The 17,065-nt window shown below is 39.9% G+C and overlaps 1 long non-coding RNA gene across 2 annotated transcripts; it reads left to right on the forward strand.

The window, feature by feature from the left end:
• Positions 1–693: 693 nt before the first annotated feature.
• LOC115648408 lies at positions 694–7,925 on the forward strand. Of its 2 annotated transcripts, XR_003999547.1 has the most exons (4): positions 694–723; positions 2,407–2,541; positions 3,053–3,096; positions 7,002–7,925. It is a non-coding gene; the product is annotated as an uncharacterized LOC115648408 (long non-coding RNA). The 2 variants fall into 2 exon arrangements; XR_003999546.1 differs by lacking the exon at positions 694–723 and having other exon boundaries at positions 2,381–2,541.
• Positions 7,926–17,065: the final 9,140 nt, after the last annotated feature.

Genomic DNA, 17,065 nt, shown 5'->3' on the forward strand with positions numbered 1-17,065 from the left:
CAACGACCGACACGGGCGGTAAGAAGGAACTGAGGAGCGGGTGGGCCGGCAGGAGTATATATGGAGCGCCATGGTGGCGCCACTCTAGGGGGCGACCTGCCGGCCCACTGAGTTGCTAGGGTAAAAGTTTTCCGACGAATGTGCACGCGCGGCGCGTACACCTAACTGGAATGGATATGAGCAATCACTCGAAGAAGAACAGCTAGTTTATATCCTCCTTATTTTGTAATCCAGGGGATCAGAGAGAAGTTTATTTTCCTTCCCATATATTTGAAGCATTATGTTTTGTAAAGTTTATTATGAAAAAGCAGTATTGCCTGAGCTGTAACAAAACAAGGCCCCTCTTAGAGATATTTTGTAGAAGTTTAGTGAACTAAAAGGCTTAAGATACTAGCCTGTTCTTTTAAAAACAGTGTTTTTAAAGTACCAAAACAACAACTGGGTAAGAATATGAAAACTGGCAATTGAGGGGAGTTTACATATGTTTTAATTAGAAAAAAAACAACAACCACCCAAGATTGCTTTTTAAAGGTTTACTAGAGATATGGAGCCTTCCTCACCCCCGCTCCACACACACACACACACACTCTTTTCTCCTCCCCCCGCCACCCTTCCCCTTTTTTTTCTTCTTTTTTTTAACTGTTTTTTAAAATCTAAACCAAGGACAAACTTTTTTTTTTTTTTTTTTTAAAAAGCCAGGGCCACAGAGATCAGGCCATGCTGGTAAGAAAGCTGTCCTGAGTTTTAGGGGGCATGTTGATAACTCTTTTAGTGAAACAGTTTTGTAGGCAGCCTGTCTGTGTAAGTTGTTATGCTTTAGCATGGGCAAACGTTTATTGTTTGAAAGCACTTTTTTACTTTATGAGGTATTATCTCCCCCATCTTACGGCCTATCAGAAATATTAAAAACAACAAGCTAAAAGATACATTGCAGCAAGGACTGCAAAACAATAGTTACAATATTGTTGATTATTACCTTGTCTAAGGCCCTAGAGAATATATTTTGTTTTGTTTTTATAAAACACTTTTATGCAAACTGTAACCCTAGGTGATGTACAGCATTAAATAATATGAAACAGTAGACGAGAGACCTGAGACATTGTTGAAATTAGAGGGGCTATGATTAAGTCCTAATGCAGAGGGCCTTGGGGTGGAAAATGAAAAGGTGCAGCCGAAGCGGAAGATGGTATGATTTAAGAGGGGTTTGGGGGCTGCTTTGCAACGGTCCATAGGGAGCCTATAACCCTTACGCACAAACACCAGGGCTGGGTGAGGTGGTTGGGCCTTTGTTAGAGGAACAGGCCGTTCATGTACCTTTTGTTGTTGTTGCTTTTGACAAACCCCACATGATGATGTGAATTGTAAAATTAAAGAAATTAGCAGTGCTTTGTGTATGGAAAGTGTGTTAAATATCATCATCATGCTGGAATACGCACTGCAGTGCCTCTGTTTAACCCAGGAACATTTAGCTCTAGGGGCAGAAGTGGTGGACAAAGTGACAGAGGCCGAAAACCCCAATAGCGTTTTAAATGAAATCATCAAACCGACAGATAAATGTTTAATGCAAAATGTTGAACATCTTCTTCGTTCAGCAAATTACAAAATCTTGCTCAGAAAAAACACTAACAGAGCGTGTTTGGGAACAAAACAGGCTGAGTTGTAAAATAAAATGTCAGTTAAAAATAACTGTGTAAAGCGTGTTTTTAAGGAGTTTCAGGGATGTGGGGTTTGTTCATTTTGGCATGTCTTTTACCTTTCTTTGTTAAAAAGTGGGGAAAGAAGCAATCTTCTCTCTAATCCAGTGGTTTACAAACTAAGGAAAATATAAACCGTCTGTTACTAAAAACCTGGGGTTTTAAGCCTAGGGTGCTTCTGCATAATTTTTTATTACAACACATACAAAAGGGTTGTGTCTTAAGTTTGTCTTTTTAAGCCATTATCCCCTTGCAAAACTTAATGTAACTTTAACATGTGTTTGTTAAAAAGCTTGGGTCAGAAGCTGCCTTCTTATCTCTGATCCACTAACTCACAGAGGCTGCTTTGCTAACAGGCGCTTTGCTTCGTCTTTCTAATTTACTGGTTTACAAAATAAGGGGTTTATAAATTGTTTGTTACTATTAACCTGGGGTGCTTCTGCATATTTTTTTATTACAACACATACAAAAGGGATGTCTCTTATTCCTTTGCAAAACTAAGGTAACTTTAACATGTGTTAAAAATGGTGTATTACTAAAAGCTTAAGGTTTTAACTTTTATAAAAACCCCTTTGTAAAAGGGCTACGTGGCTGGAAAATGCTGGGGGTCTGTTTCTTTAGATAAGAAAAAAACAGTTAAAAGGGAGGGGGACAGAGGAGGGGAGGGGGGAAAGGAGGGAGCTGGCTCTTGTTTAAAATCTTGGGACACTAGGATTGGTTCAGGAAAATGAATTCTATGACGCTGCTGTAAAACCACCTCTGATTGGGCCGATCCAAAGGAATTGATAACAAGTGTGAGAGGGTCTGAACCAGAAAAGTTGCCTCATTCTACAGAAAGACTTCAAAGGTGAGAATTCTCGCTCTCTTTCTGATTCCACCATGTGCTCTCTATCTTTGCCCTTTGCAGAGGGAGCTCTCTTTCTTGTCTTGTAACCCACCCTGATTCTGAATGCTTTTTTACCCTGTGCTTACTAAACAGACTCTGCCTGTTTCTCTCTGTCTCATTCAGATTCCATCATGTGCTCTCTATTTTTGTTCTTTGTCCTGTTCTTTTTTTTAACCTCTCTTTTTTTCTTAACCTACACTGGTATTGAATAGTTTCAATGCTTTTTTACTCACTTTTTTACCCTGTGCTTACCAAACAGGCTTTGCCTCAGTCAATTCCCTTTTTAAACCTAGTTTTTAATCATTTTAAATGCTTTTTTCTTAGTACCCCTTTATAGTTTTTGGCCATGTGCTTACTAAACAGGTTTTGCCTTAGTAAATTTCCCCTTTTAAACCTAGTTTTTAATGTTTTTAAATGCTTTTTTCTTAACCTACATTGGTGTTGAATAGTTTTAATGTGTTTTATTTACTAGGGTTAAACCAGAAAAGCTGCCTCATTTACAAAAAGACTGCAAAGGTAAAAATTTTCTCTTTTTTTTTATTTTACCCTGAGCTTTATTGTATTTTTCTTAGCCACTTTTTTATAGAGCTTTTACCCTGTGCTTACTGCACAGGCAATTTTTCTTTTAAATTTACTGGCCATGTGCTTACTACACAGTCAATTTTCCTTTTAAACCTAGTTTTTAATGTTTTTTTTTTAACCTACACGGGTAGTCAATAGTTTTTACCCAGGGCCTCCCAAACAGGCTTTGCCTTTGTCAATTTTCCTTTTAAACCTCGTTTTTTCTTAACCTACATTGGTATTGAATACTTTTAATGCCTTTTTTAGCAAATTTTTAACCTACCTCGGTATTAAATAGTTTTCACTCCCTTTTTTACCCTGGGCCTTTCAGACAGATTTTGCCTTTCCCTTTTTCAACCTAGTTTTTAATATATTTCCTTTTTCTTTAAGTTTTATCCCCCTATTCTTTCATAACTCTCTCTTTTCCTCTTCATGTCACCAAGCACAAACATACACAACACTCCCCCATAGTCAAACACATACACGCACACACTCTTTTTCAAAATGGCCGTCGGCGCCACACTTTGGCGCCAATGTTGTTTTCTCTCTTTTTTTTTGATTCCATCGTGTGCTGTCTATCTTTGCCCGTTGCAAAGGGGGCTCTTCTTTTTTTTCATCTACACTGGTATTGAATAGTTTCAGTGCTTTTTTATTCATTTTTTTTACCCTGTGCTTACCAAACAGGCTCCGCCGTAGTAAATTCCCTTTTTAAACCTAGTTTTTAATGTTTTTAAAAGCCTTTTTCTTAGTACCCCTTTATAGTTTTTGGCCATGTGCTTACTTAACAGGTTTTGCTTCAGTCAATTCCCCTTTTAAACCTAGCTGTATTGCTTTTAATATTACTTAATAATATTAAAAAGCTTTTTTTAACCTATGCTGGCATTCAATAGTTTCAATCCCTTTTTATTCACTTTTTTACCCGGGGCACCCCAAACAGGATTTGCCTTGGTTAATTTTTTTTAAACCTAGTTTTTAAGTATTTCCTTATAGTTTTTGCTTATGTCCTTACAAAACAGGTTTTGCTTCACTTAATTATCCTTTTAAACTTAGTTTATAATGTTTTTTTCTTAACCTACATTGGTATGGAATAGATTCAATGCTTTTTTATCCTGTGCTTAACAAACAGGTTTTGACGTAGTAAATTCCCTTTATAAACCTAGTTTTCAATATTATTTAACTTTTCTCTTAATCCACCCTGATATTTAATACACTTCCCCTAGTCAAACACACACACACATTTTTTCAAAATGGCCGACAGCGCCAACCAAAACGGGGGGGTGGGAAGGCGGGACATAAGCCCTAAAAGGGACGTGGAAACCTGTCAAAATTGCATGGTGATGAATACTATCGAGCTTATTACTACTCATGGTCATTAATAGAAATATTGAATAAGATTGGTCCTAAGACCAATCCTTGAGGAACTCCACTAGTAACCTCCTTCCTGTCTGATAATTCACCTTTCAGCACAACCCGTTGCCTTCTCTCCTTTAACCAATTCCTAATCCACTTTACAATGCTTGTACTGATCCTCATCTTCCCCAGCTGAATTAATGACTTCCCATGTGCTACTGTGTCAGATCATTTACTGAAGTCCAAGTACATTAGACCTACCGCACTTCCCTTATTGAAAAAAATCAGTTATTTTCTAAAAGAATGTCTCTTAATATTCAGTTGTTCTTCACTTTCTCCATAAAGGATCTGGGATCCCAAATCTCTACTATTCAACTCCAGCTGGTCACAAGATACCATACCATAAAATTGTGGGTTTATTTAAAAAAAATACTTATGATCAATTTAGAATATACCAGTTCTAATTTTTCTGTCACTTTGAGGCTTGCACATGGTAACTAAGAAACATGAGTTTAAAAGGCCAAAGGGTACAAAAATAGTCTCAATATAATTTTTTAAAACTAAAAAGCGTTCTAGAATAACTCTTTTCTGCAATATGATACCAAAAAATACAAGGTACCATAAGGTGGTATAGAGATTTTACTGTCACTCATTCAGGATAAACTGTATCCATCTCCTGTAACTTTAAACTAGGGCTGTCAAGTGATTAAAAAAATTAATCGCAATTAATTGCACAATTAATCGCACTGTTAACTAATTATAGAATACCATTTATTTAAACATTTTGGATGGTTTCTACCTTTTCAAATATATTGATTTCAATTACAACACAGAATACAAAGTATACAGTGCTCACTTTATATTTATTTTTGATTACAAGTATTTGTACTGCAAAAAAACAAAAAAAATAGTATTTTTCAATTCACCTCATACAAGTACTGTAGTGCAATCTCTTTATCATGAAAGTTGAACTTACAAATGTAGAATTATGTACAAAAAAACCTGTATTAAAAAATAAAACAATGTCAAAATTTTAGAGCCTACAAGTCCACTCAGTCCTACTTCTTGTTCAACAAATTGCTCACACAAACAAGTTTGTTTACATTTGCAGGAGATAATACTGCCCACTTCTTGTTTACAATGTCACCTAAAAGTACTTGTATGAGGTGAACTGAAAAATACTATTTCTTTTATCATTTTTACAGTGCAAATATTTGTAATAAAAATTAATATACACTTTGATTTAAATTACAACACAGAATACAATATATATGAAAATATAGAAAAACATCCAAAATATTTAATAAATTTCAATTGGTATTCTATTGTTTAACAGTGTGATTAAAACTGCAATTAATCATGATTAATTTTTTAAATCACAATTAATTTTTTTGAGTTCATCACGCAAGTTAACTGCAATTCATCGACAGCCCTACTTTAAATCGATTACTACACGGTGAGCTTTGGGTGCACAAAGATTGTAGGATCAAGATCTTAGCCTGCATATAATAAACAACAGACCTGTTTCTCTCATTAGATAAGATAGCCCTAATATTCCCCTGCTAAGAAATGCCCTTATCTTTCTGCATGGCATCATCACTAAAGAAAAGCATATAGCTAATTATTTACCAAATACTGTTGTCCACAGAGCTGGCCCCAGATAACTGCCATGAATTTAGATACTTGTTCATATCATCACAAAAAAAAGAGTTACTCTTAAAATTACAAGATTCTTAACATTGATGAAATGATATTCAGAGTTCAATAGGAACATACCAGATAGCTGTCACAGTGCTGGAGATGTTTTACCTCATGCATACGGGATAGATTAGACAACACAGAAGCAGTTGAAAGAATTGAAATCCCTAATGTTAAATCTGCCATAATTATTCATCACTCAGAACTAGAAGCAGGCTAAGCAGTAAAGTTCATATCCAGATATCAGATTCATAACCTGATTCTCAAACAAACTTCTTCAAAGTTTGGGAGCGTTTGGATCCAAGGTTTTGGTTACGCTGACTGTAGAGAAAAGGAACAGCTGTGAAGTTCAGAGCTGTATCCAAACTCCCTCAAAATTCAATGGCGTTTGGATACAGGCTCATTTTTATTCAGCCATATAAGCAAGAGCAAGTGTCTGTGCTTAACCTACATTTAATAGGAGTGATATCATATTCCATCTGCCTTTTCCTGCAGTAATCCTTTACAGTTTTTCATTTTAATCCCCATTCTTTAAGTTTTATTATTTATTTGTATTGTGGTAGCACCAAGCGGCCCCAGTCATCTATTAGGACCCTATTGTGCTAGGCACTGTAGAAACAAAGTTTGATCCAAAACACCTGTGTTGATGATCCATCCTTGGAGATTAATGGAATTAGAAAGGTTCCAGAGAGCTCTGAGGAAGCATCTTGTTCTACTGATAGACTACTCCCTCAGTGGTCAGGTAGGACATTAAAATACTCCTTTTGTCCACCACTGATGAGGTGTCCCTTTCTCTGGATTTGTTCTCACAGGTTCCGCTCTTTTGTGGATGAGCTGCAAGCAAGCAAGAGAGAAGACAGCTAAAGCATTGGTGGCAGGAGTCTCATGCCAAGGTTGACCGGTTGCAGATGAAAGATTTGTTAAACTCTTATGCTTATGAGTTGGACCTAGCAAAGGACATAAAAGGCAATAAGCAGGAGTTCTTTAAATACACCAGGAGCAAGAAAAAGATGAAGGAAAGCCTATGTCCTCTATCTAGCAGAGAAGGAGAACTAATAACCAATTGACATTGAGAAAACTGAGGTGTTTAATGCCTATTTTGCTTCAGTCATCATTGAAAAGGTTAAGGGGTTCCAGATACTCAACACAAGTAATATGAACAATAAGATCGAAGGAATAGAAGCCAAAATAGGGAAAGGATAGATTACAGAATATTTAGATACATTAGATGCATTAAAGTCAGCAGAGCCTGATTAAATTTATCCTAAGGTACTTAAGGAACAAGCTGAAGCAATCTCAGAATTGCTAGGTATCTTGGAGAACTCATGGAGGACGAGTGATGTTATTTTACTGGAATGCTGTTGACCAGTGTCTGCAACTAGTACTGCACTGTAGCAGATCCTACATTAATGAGTACTGTACAAGAACCTATATATTTAAAATAATAATATTGCTGGAGGTCCATGCCTCGCCAACAGGTTTCAGATACATTATTTCAGCACTGGAAGTTGTGTTTGACAGCCTGGTGATCTCCAAAAAGCTAGATAAATAGTAATTAATACACAGTTTTTTCCACCAAAATGAAATAATCTGATCCCGTCTTTTCCTGGGGATGTACAGGCACTATACTTGCTGGTATGAATTCCTTTGGTTGGATGCAGTGATATTTAAGATATATACTGCAATCTCCTATAATTGGCTCAATGTCTTTGTTCATATTTGACTAGCAATAAAGATTTATGAACCAGTTTGTTTGCGGGTTTTCTGTTTCCTTGTATGTTTTTTATTATTTAAAAATGATGTATACAAAATTCAGATGCAATCATATTGCCTGGGAAATGCCCATGTTTGTGGACAAATAGGTTATTACATGCATTTGTCTCAGATTAGTAAATGACCAGCCCAAAGCTGTGATAACAGATAAAAAGCTGGGCAATGCTTGCCCTGCAGAGTGGAATGTCTAACCCAAACCATATCAGAGCAGTGTAATAAGATAAAAAAGTGATCAGGAAGAAACATTGATCATTTAAATGCAACATGTTCATCAACAAATCAAATTAAAGCTGAAGATGATAGCAGAAGAATAAGGGGGTTATAGGTATAGGGGATGGCAAGGATCCCATTTCAGTGTGTATGTCCCCAGGGTGAGAGTGTTCTTTCAGATTCAGAGAGCTTCCAGAAATAAAGAGGGATAAGAGTGATTTGTGTTTTTGCAGCTGCATGACTGTCTGCATCCTTGGAGAAATGAAATAAAAGGGCATTGCAGCAGAAGGGTAGGTATCTTTGTTTGGGGCTGGTAAAAGGTGCTTGGATGACAGCTGTGGAAACAGAAGCTTTTACCTTATTTAGGGTTTACATACAGCACAGACAGTGACTGTGCAGGTATTCCCATGCTGAACCTCACCCCAACCTAGAGGTACCACCTCAAGGCTCAGCCCATGTAACTACTTCTCTTCCTGATCCCTTGTGTATTTTTCTCCTTAGCAAACATCTCCTCTATTTGGTTTAGCCAGATCACATTCTCAGGGGATTTATTTCTTCCCCAGAATGCTGCTATGGTATTATAGTGGGCAGCTACCTATACATGTGAAAGAAACGATCTCCACTCACTGTTACTGATTTCATGTGGTGGAAACTTCAAAAGTAACATCTAGCATCCCATGGCAGTTCCCTTAGACCTCTGACCAGAAATGCTGAACCTTAGGGCAATGCTACCAGATAGTAGGGGTGGTGATGACAATTTAATACTTCTGAAAAGTGCCAGATTGACCCTGGAGACTGAAGCCTTTTGGTGATATGCAGAGGAGGTACAGCAGAGACAGTGGCAGTGCAAGTTTCCCTCGTTACCTGTCAGTATCCCTCAACCCTGCCCTGGAAGGACCATCCCTGGCAGGAAGAATAGTTCAGCCATCTTACCCATTTGATCCTTGGCCTCTCTGCTGAGATTACTAACAATGGTGATGATCAGTGCCAGCTGGTGTGTCCAAACCACAAAACTCATATTCACTGGGTAATGTACTGAGGCAACCAAACTCATTTCATATAGATACATTACACCAGTGGGTAGGGCACTAACCTAGAACTTGCAGAACTGGGTTCAATTCCCTGCTCTGCCACAAAGTTCCTGTATGACCTTGGGTAAGTCACTTAGTCTCTGTTTCCTATTTGCCTCATGCCTCAAAGGTGTGTTGAGAGGATAAATACATTAAAGATTATGCAGTTCACACACTCTGTGGTGAGGGGAGCCATCTAAATTCTTAAGAAAGATTAATGGATGTGCCCATGTGCATACATTTTTCTAATACCTGTCCACTGATCTTCCAGAAATTTTTAAAATATACGTATGTACTCAAATAATATTGGTATCCTCACATACATTGATGTTTTTGACACATGAATCTAAACTTTCCTATAGTCTTTATTCTTAAGGAAAATTACCAACACTCCTTCCCATGCCAGCACTAGCTTAACCAGATGTATAGTTGAGCCAGTGTTTCTGGTGTTTCAGCTCCTAGAGAGCTGTCTCAAGAAATTCATTTCTTGTAAAGCAGACACAAGTACTGTGATTATTGCCACTATCAGTAGCATCTTCCTTCTAGCGAAGATGAAATTTAAATAGAGAAAGGAGGACTCGTTTCATTCAGACAAAAAACTTCTAAAAGAATCACAATGTCCAATATGGGACAGTTTAACCAGCATTTTGGAGGCTTTTTCTCCCTCTCCAGGGATAATACTAAATCTTTATCCAGCCAGGATAGTAACAATATTAATGAACTACATTATTATGAGAAGGGAAGAGACATCAAACTGTAGACATTTTTACTTTGCTAGATGACTTGTGACTATATCTGGCTGTGGGTTAAAGAAGTTTAAAATGGAGTCAAGATTAGAAATAATTAATAACATTTATTAAACACAGATTCATATGTTCAAAGCACTTCACAATCAATTAAGCACTCCTCACACCACTCATGTGAGGTGTTATCAGACCTGTTTTGCAGAGAAGGAACCTGAAGCAATAAGATGGACGTGACCTGACCAAGGCCACAAGAATGAGCCAGTGACAGAGCCAGGATTAGCATTCATGGCCGTCTGACTACCAGCACTGTACTTGAAACAGACTGTGGTTGAATTTAGCATTACAATGAGCTGTGGTTATGGCACTGGACTGGGACTCAAGAGATGTGAACTATATTCCTGGATCTGCTACAGAATTCCTTTGTGACCCTGGAAAAGTCACTTGACTGTGCATCAGTTCCTTATCTGTAAAATGGGGATAGTAATAATACAGGATGTTACACTGGTAAATTCATGAATTTATGTCAGGGCCTAAGATGCTGTGGTAACAAGGCCACAGAAATGCCTGCACATTTTTACAACATTCTTTTCTGCCCCTGGGAAATCCTCTGATACTCCTTAGCTTGCCCAAGACTTTCTAGCTTGCCCAAGGTGCATCACTCTGCAGGAGCATTGGACTAGAAAATTAATGCAACCCACAATAACTGTGAAATCTCTGATAGCAAAAATGAATCTTAGGATGCCTTTCCCAAACTAGGATGTTCAAAAAGATTTCACAGAATGGGAAAGTAAACTTCTTAAAGGTAAGTTAAAATTTAGCTGCTAAATGACCCCACACCATAGTTGGTGGGGGCATATAGAACAAATTTCTGTGTTTAACTCAAATTTCATTTTAGGGTTACAGTTCACCTTTAAATAATGTGTGTTTATTTTATGTTTGCAGTGTTGTTGTAGTTGTGTAGGTCCCAGGATATTAGAGAGGTGGGTGAGGTAATATCTTCTATTGGATCAACTTCTGTTGGTGAGAGAGACAAGCTTCTGAGCTTAAACAGAGCTCTTCTTCAGGTCTGGGAAATTAACTCAGAGTGTCACTGCTAAATACAAAGTGGAACAGACTGTGTAGCCTCAACAAATTCTTTCACAACAATGACGACACCACTCACCACTACCACCACTGACAATCATAAGAAGAAAGAATCACCTGACCAGACATCACGGAGCAGATGAAAGCACACACTTGATCATTACATTGATTGTTTCAAGAAAAAAAATAGACTATGAAATCCTTAAACATCACATCCACCACAATCTCTCCACCGCCAAGAAGACAGATATACAGTCCCTGAAATCAGATCACACGATAGTAATCAAACAAGAAGACAAAAGGGGCACCGTCGCAGTTCTCAATTGTGATGACTACGTTAATGAGGCCCCACAAAATAATTTTACCCAGGAATTTAAGGATATCATTAGATCTTTCCCCAGACAACCCCAAGAGAAAATCTACAAACTCATCCCCCACAAACACATCACCACACTCATCAATTTCATTCTCACTCATAACAATTTTACATTCAACAACGAACACTTTGTCCAGACCATGGGAACAGCCCTGAATACTAGGGTGACTGCCTAATAAACCAACTCTTCGTAAGCCACCTTCAAGAATTTCTGGACAAATGCACCATGAAACCAATGATATACTTGTAATAAACCGATGATATTTTCATCCTCTGGACAGACAAATTCCCTCATAGATTTCTCCCACAACTTCAACAACCACCACCCGTCCATTAAATTCTCTCTGGAACATTAGCATCAACTTCCTGGACACAAAATCAGCTTCAGCAATGGAACTCTACAGACAACTGTGATGCTGTATGATTGAAATGTGACCATGTATATCACTGTTGCTACCACTGTTAGACAACTGCAACAAAACTTCTACAAAATGTGTCATGTAAAGTGTCAATGAAAAAGTTATGATTTGCAAAGTGTGATTATTCTATTTATATGCATGTATCATTTTTGTATCTGAAGTTATTAATATTGGCTATAGATCTGTATTCCAAATGTGTTTGTTCCTGGGGTAACATCCATCAGGTAAAAATCTACATTGAAGCCAGACAGCTTTGTGTTGCTGGTTCCTCAAAAGCAACTGACTTGCACAATGGGCCACAGAAGAAACTCGTCCTGTGAACGCCTAAGCCTCCAAGTGGGCAATGGCTGATCCTTTGAGTCATCAAAGCCATGTAAGGGTATGTGACATCCTCATGTGTCCCTGGACTCCACTTTGTGCCTGTACTTTCCCACAAACTATGCTGTGGGCTTTGTTCGGAACAGTGGAATTCCATCCACATGGCAGAGGGTATAAAAGACCCTGGAAACATCTCCATATTGTCTTCAGATCCTCCTTCATTTCTCTGAACTGGATTTCTAACAAGGAAGCTCTAAACAAGGACTGATGACCCCAAAGCTGTTTGGGTAATTTCCAGAGAGATTTTGCAAACTAGCAGTTTATTCCATCACAGCTTCAAACCTGACATAAGAACTTTGCAATTGTGGAATCATAGAACTGGAAGGGACCTCGAGAGGTTACCTAGTCCAGTCCCCTGCACTCATGGCAGGACTAAGTATTATCTAGGCCAGTGGTTTTCTAACTTTGTATTGGTGACCCCTTTCACACAGCAAACTTCTGAGTGTGACCCCTGCCCCCCATACATTAAAAATGGAAGGGGTAATTTAATTTAATGGGGGCTGGGAGCTGTCAGCCCCAAGGAGTTGACAGTTCGCAACCCCCATGTAACCATCTTGTGACACCCTGAGGGGTCATGACCCCCAGTTTGAGAACCCCTGATCTAGACTATTCCTGACAGGTGTTTGTCTAACCTGCTCTCAAAAATCCCCAATGATGAAGATTCCACCACCTCTTTAGGCAACTTATTCCAGTGCTTAATCATCCTGACAGGAACTTTTTCCTAATGTCCAACCTAAACCTCCCTTGCTGCATTTTAAGCTCATTGCTTCTTGCATTCCTCAGGGCCGTCTCTACCCATACACTAATTACGCAGCTGCGGACAGCCCGATCCCCTGGTTGGCTGAGCTGGCCAGGAAAGCTGCATCGCACCTGCTCCATTTCTTCCCCAAAGCCCCCACCCCTACTCTGCCACAACCCCACCCCCACTCCATACCTTCTTCCAAGCCCCCACTCTGCCTCTTTCCACCCCTTCTCCACCCCTTCCCCTGAGCTACGTTCCAGGGGACTGCAGCAGGGGTTGGGCATGCCCTGCACTCACCAGGTGGCAGGAAGTGCAGCAACCTGGCCCCTGCTCGTTCCACTCCACCAGCTCGTGCTGGGGGGAAGTTTCTCCCCTGCCCCCCAAAGGCCTTGGGTGCAGCCCCACCCTGTGGAGGCCTGGGGACACCCTCCACCCCCTGCGGAGGGCTGGGGCCAGCAGTGGAGGGGCTGCGTAAGGCACCACTAGGGATGGCCCTGCTTCTCCTATCCTCAGAGGTTAATAAGAACAATTTTTCTCTCTCTTTGTAACAACCTTTTATGTACTCAAAAACTGTTATGGCCCCTTGCAGTTTTCTCTTCTCCAGTCTAAACAAACCTAGCTTTTTCAATCTTCCCTCATAGGTCATGTTTTCTAGACCTTTAATCATTGTTGATTCTCTCCTCTGGGCTTTCTCCAATTTGCCCACATCTTTCCTAAAATGTGGCACCCAGAATTGGACACAATATACCAGTTGAGGCCATAGTAGCATGGAGTAGAGCGGAAGAATTACTCCTTATGTCTTGGTTACAACACTCCTGCTAATACATCCCAGAATCATGTTTTCTATTTTTGCAAGTATTATACTATTCACTTATATTTAACTTGTAATCCACTATGCAACCCAGATCCCCTTCTGCAGTATTGCTTCTTCAGCAGTTGTTTCCCATTTTGTATGTGCACAACTGATTTTTCCTTCCTCAGTGGAGTACTTTGCATTTGTCCTTATTGAATTTCACCCTATTTACTTCAGACCATTTCTCCAGTTTGGCCAGATCATTTTGTGTTTTAATCCTACCCTCTCAGCTTGGTATTGTCTGCAAACTTTATAAGTGTACTTTCTATCCCATTATCTAAATCATTAATGAAGATATTGAACAGAACCAGACCCAGAACTGATCCTGGCAGGACCCTACTTGTTATGCCCTTTCAGCTTGACTGTGAATCATTGATAAATACTCTCTGGGAATGGTTTTCCAACCAGTTTTGTACCCAGCATATAGTAGCTTCAGCTAGGTGGTATTTCCCTAGTTTGTTTATAAGACAGTCATGTGAGACAATATCAGAAGCCATAGTAAAGTCAAGCTATACCACATCTACTACTTCCCCCATCCATAAAGCTTGTTACCCTGTGTCATAAACAGATAGTTAAGGGTTAACACCTCTTTTACCTGTAAAGGGTTAAGAAGCTCAGTAAACCTGGCTGACACCTGACCAGAGGACCAATAAGGGGACAAGATGCTTTCAAATCTTGGTGGAGGGAAGTCTTTGTTTGTGCTCTTTGTTTTGGGTGTTGTTCGCTCTTGGGACTAAGAGGGACCAAATGTCAATCCAGGCTCTCCAAATCTTTCTGAATCGGTCGCTCATGTTTCAAAATTGTAAGTAATAGCTAGGCAAGGCGGATTAGTCTTATTTTTATTTTCTCAACCTGTAAATGTTCCTTCTTTTCCTGAGAGGATTTTACCTCTGCTTGCTGTAACTTTGAACCTAAGGCTAGAGGGGGTTCCTCTGGGCTATATGAATATGATTACCCTGTAAAGTATTTTCCATCCTGATTTTACAGAGATGATGATTTTTTTTAACTTTTCTTTCTTTAATTAAAAGCTTTCTTTTTAAGAACCTGATTGATTTTTCTTTGTTTTAAGATCCAAGGGGATTGGATCTGTGTTCACCAGGGAATTGGTGAAGCCTCTCAAGGCTGCCCAGGGAGGGTAAAGTTTTGGGGGAGGACAAGAAGTGATTCAAACACTGAAATTTCTGGATGGTGGCAGAGTTACCAAATCTAAGCTAATAATTAAGCTTAGAAGTGTCCATGCAGGTCCCCACATTTGTACCCTAAAGTTCAGAGTGAGGAAGGAACCTTGACAATCTGTCAATGAAAGCTATTAGGTTAATTTGACACAATCTGTTCTTGATAAATCCATGCTGGGAAATTATCATTCTAGGGAGGTATTTCTAGTGGGCACCTACGACAAGCTGCTCAAGCCTGATGCTATTCAGCATTTTCTTCTAAATCATTAATAAAAACATAAAATCACTGTGTCATCTGCAAACTTTATCAGCAAACATGAGTGGAGTGGTATGTGATGGTTGGTGCTTGCTGGAAGTGTTGCCTAGTGGCCAAGGGATCAAGTCCTTCTGAATGCAAAAAGGGGGGTTGGTAGGGGAGGCCAAGCCCTCCCACTCCACCAGGCTCTGGCCCAGGGTACTGTAAGGGCTACCAAAGGTCCAGGACCCCAGAGCACCTTATGGCTCCCCTCCTTGGTTCACTTCTTACTACCTCTCTATCGTCCACGTTTTGCAGCTTATAGTAAAATGATCATAGAAGGCGGCACTATCTCCACTTTCAGTCAGTCTGGGACCAGCAGGCAGACTCTTCTTTCCCAAGATAAGGCTGCTGTAGTGTCCCTTCTAAGGAGTTCTTGGGCAGCTTCCTCTCCATGCCTTGTCAGGCCCCTTTCTGAGCTGGATGGCTTCCCTTTAAGTTCCAGCTCCACCTGGAGCATGGTCTGCACGTGTGGCTAGGCAGGATCATCTAGGGTGGCCTAGAGTTGCTCTTTAACCCCTTCAAGTCCTAGTGTGGGGTTTACATGGTTAATTTTGGTGGGGACAGGTCACTTACATAGACCAACCTGGCTCACTTGGGAAGGCGTGCTCATTTAAACAATGTATCTGCATTCTAGGATGCTGTCTCTCATCTTAGGTGACTTTCATTCTTTCTTCTAAATGTATGACTTTGTGTTACATTGTGTTAAAATACATTGTAACACAAAGTCATACATTTAGAAGAAAGAATGAAAGTCACCTAAGATGAGAGACAGTATCCTAGAATGCAGATACACTGAAAAGGAAGTGGAAGTCATAGTGGATAGCCAACTGAACATGAGATCCCAGTGCAATGCTGTAGCTAAGAGAGCAACGCAATCCTTGGACGTATAAGTAGAAGAATATCAAGTACAAGTAAGAAGATGGTATTACACTGTAGGGGAAGGTAAGTGAGAGCCATTACTGGAATACTGTTGTCCAACTCTGGTGGTCACTCTCAAAAAGAATGCTGGAACATGAGAAAGGGTTCAGAAGAGAATTACAATAATTATTTGAGGTCTGGGAAGAAATGCCTTTTAGTGAATGGCTTAAGAACCTCAGCCTATTTAGTTTATCCAAGAGAATGTGAACAGGTGACTTAGTCTACAATAGGGATCGGCAACATTTGGCATGCGGCCTGCCAAGGTAAGCCTCCTGGTGGGCTGGGCCGGTTTGTCTACCTGCCACGTCCGCAAGTTCAGCCGATCTTGGCTCCAACTGGCCACGGTTTGCTGCTCCAGGCCAATGGGGGCTGCGGGAAGCAGCACGGGACGAGGGATGTGCTGGCTGCAGCTTCCCACAGCCCCCATTGGCCAGAAGCAGCGAACCGCAGCCAGTGGGAGCCACGATCGACCGAACCTGCAGACATAGCAGGTAAACAAACGAGCCCGGCCCACCAGAGGGCTTACCTTGGCAGGCGGCATGCCAAATGTTGCCAATCCCTGATGTACAAGTACCTGCACAGGGAAGAGATTTCTGATAGTAAAGGGCTCTTCAATCTAGGAGAAAAAGGCATGATGAGATCCAATTGTTGTAATATGAGAGAAATTTTACTACAAATAAGCTGCAAATTTTTATAATTATGACAATTAACCACTAGAACAACTTATCAGGGGCCATGGTGGATTCTCTATTACCTGAAGCCTTTACATTGAGACTGGACATCTTTCTAAAAGAAATGCTATAGCTCAAAGAGAAGTTAAGGGCTGGATGCCAAA

Source organism: Gopherus evgoodei, chromosome 3 (genome assembly GCF_007399415.2).
Source record: "Gopherus evgoodei ecotype Sinaloan lineage chromosome 3, rGopEvg1_v1.p, whole genome shotgun sequence".
NCBI lineage: Eukaryota > Metazoa > Chordata > Testudines > Testudinidae > Gopherus > Gopherus evgoodei.